Below are 3,078 nucleotides of genomic sequence, written 5' to 3'. Positions count from 1 at the left end.
TCAGGATCTCTATCTTAAAGATACTGTTAATATTTTCAAAAAATACTTGTTTGTTTGGGGTTATTTATGTCTTGTCTTATTAATTAAGTATGTGAAGTTTATTCAGCTTTTCAACTTTTGAGCCCTGAATCTACTTTTTAGTTCCCTAAATCACTATATTTGGAATTTCTAAAAACACTGCAAATGGATTAATCACTAAATTCCAGTTCTGTGTTTTTTAAAATTATTTTATTCATAGTCATGTATGAAAAAAATGACTGTACTATCATGTTTACATATGTCCTTATATTGGAAACAAAATTCAGCAATAAATCAATAAATCATATTTAAATTTTATAAAGAACACATAAACATCCAAACACTGATTGGTTATAGACAGCAGAATAGGAAGAAAAACCACAAAGTATAATTTTCCTTTTATTAAAGAGCAGCATCCTCTGAGAACTAAATTAATTAGTAATTCACCCATACTGCAAAATAATATGTAAAATGAAGAGTTAGTGATTGCACTGATTTTATTAATTTTACTAAGCCATTTCATCTTCCTCCCATTCAATCCAAAGAAATAAAGCATAATCTGAAGAAAAATACGTCCTCATTATTCCTCATCATGCAAAGGCCTGGGAGCACTGTACAAGGCAGGTCCGGTGACTCAAATGGGTCGCGCGCCACGGTATTCCGCGATCCACCGGTAGACTGTCATCCTAACCTGGAGGCTGGACTGACCACTTCCATGGTTACCCCAGATCTCACTAAATAAGAAAAGAGCTCATGCAAGAAAATGAAACCATCCATCTATAGGCTCTTTTCTTTAGTAGGAGGTGGAAAAGAGGGTCCTTTTCTCGATTAACTGGATAAAAGGACTACTGTGGTCTAAAGATTGCTGGGTTGATATTCTGTTGCTATAATGAGAACAAGATACACATCGAAATTACGGATAGATTGAGAAACGTCCACAACTTTTATCAGTTCTTCAAATAATGGAGCAAGTTCCTTTTCTAGGCTGACAATGAGTCCTGCAAGGTGTTGTAGGAGCAGATGATGTTTTTATTTTCTGAAAGTCCCAGTTTGCTCCCTTGGTCTGTAGCCAGGGCAAATGGAGACAAGAAGCCAGGTCTCATAGCATGCTCTGGGGCACTGTCATCGGCCACTTTCATAACAGGTAACTCACTCCATCTCTATCTGATACAACGATAGCACGGGGTCCTTCAACACTTGGTAACTTCTTATACAGGAACCGCTTTAGGTCGCCGCTCTTCAGACCTCCGCACCTGGTCGGATTGTCTCTCACAGCCCTTCAGCAGCAGTTTCAAACATGGCTTCCTCGGTCAGCCGCCATCACGTGACTCACGACCCCATCTGAGTTTCCTGAAGCTCTTGCTAAGTTTCCCAATTCTATGGTTTATAGAAAAGACAGATCTGAAATGTTAAAAAGCAATCAGTGCAAAGCAATGGAAAATAATACTCAAAGAAATGACTCAGAAAAAAAAGTAGTTATCATAGTATATCTGAAAAAATGTTAAAGTAGCAGATGTTTCCAAGAAACTAGGCCCAAACTATTCAATGATGTGTGAGTCTGACAACCCTACTAAGAAATAAATAAGGAGAAATAGTGGGAGGACAGGAAAAGATAATCCAAGAGCCACGATACAGTCTTGAAAGTATAACATGTTTAATTCTCAACTAAAGAGAGAACAAGGCCCACAGAATATATTAAGTGATCAAAAGCAGGAATTTACCCAACCTAATGAACGACCACGAAGAACAGATTCATGATGTGTGCAGAAGCTCAAACATATTATTCTTAAAGAAAAACACAAGTAAGCACATAAAGGTAAAGAAAGCTTAAAGGAAGACAGAGAAAAAAGAAACAATATATTTACATATATGAAATGGATTACACAGAGTTAGTGAAATACTTTCTCCAACTCACGCTGGATTTTCACAAGTTTTAGTGAAATCAAGAAAGAGTTATAATGGATAAATATGCAGAGCTATCAGAAAATGTTAATTTATGTCAACTTCTATGAAATGAAAATAATCTCTCGTGTTGGAAGATGTGTAGCATCCCATATATCAATAATGTTATAGGTTTACCTGGGAATCACACATAATATCCTTTTTCTCTTTCAATATTAAAAAGCAAGAAAGAAACTCCATAACTAGCGTAGCCTGGGTAATCCTTATGTCACAAAGAACTGTCCAAAGTGACACTTACTGGCTTGTGCATCCCATGCTGGTGAGTTGATTGAACTTAGCCTCCTTAGGCGTTTCTTCTACCTTCAGTCTGAGTCATTGTGTCTGCCAGTTCATTTTTTAAAGAAATCATTGCATTTTGCTGCATTTAGTCACTATAAAGTCAGCAAATTATTAGTTCGTCATTAGACACGATGGCACATTTTTCTAACAAGGACAATAACATAATAGATGTTGATCAATTGCTAAATAAACAAATTCTATTGAGTCCCTGGTATCTACGCAGAGAAATTTAGAATTTGTAGGCTCGATCACTTCTTCAGATCCCTTTTTATTAACATAGGATTGGATTATATTCAGTTACCTAACTATTCTGTCCACATAATTATTACCACTTCCAATCTGTACCAAATTAATTTTTTTAAAACTCAGTTTTGGGTCAGGGCCTAAAATCTCATAATAAATTCCCCATCACTCTTGAGTTAAACATTTGAATTCATAAAATAAATGAAATCTATATATTTTTTTTATTTTTATCTTCTTCAGTCTCAACTTTCACTGGACTCTGCATTGAACACCACCGTGCTTCCCCAAGAAAAGTGCTAACTGCATTTCACTCGGTGTCTCCTCTTCCTTCTGGCATAGCATGGACTTTTTTTTCCAGGGGCCCTGTCTTCTGACCTTTCGAAAGAGGTCGATTATGCCAATAAAATATGTTCACTTGGAAATAAATTTTATGTGTACTGCACAAAGAAGTAAAACTGTTGTATATCTTTTCCACAAGACCAAACTTCCTGAAAGAGGTCATCTTTATTTCATCCATCATGTCCCTCAATATTTATTAAAGTTCTGCAGTAATACTGGTAGTTACATGTTTATGAT

The 3,078-nt window shown here is 35.9% G+C and overlaps 1 pseudogene; it reads right to left on the bottom strand.

The window, feature by feature from the left end:
* Positions 1-551: 551 nt before the first annotated feature.
* LOC117284321 lies at positions 552-2,235 on the bottom strand (annotated as a pseudogene).
* Between the last annotated feature and the right edge of the window lie 843 nt (positions 2,236-3,078).

The sequence above is a fragment of the Fukomys damarensis genome, unplaced genomic scaffold, assembly GCF_012274545.1.
Source record: "Fukomys damarensis isolate Sample0158 unplaced genomic scaffold, DMR_v1.0_HiC HiC_scaffold_5, whole genome shotgun sequence".
Lineage (NCBI taxonomy): Eukaryota > Metazoa > Chordata > Mammalia > Rodentia > Bathyergidae > Fukomys > Fukomys damarensis.
This window is presented reverse-complemented; position numbering and strand designations above follow the sequence as displayed.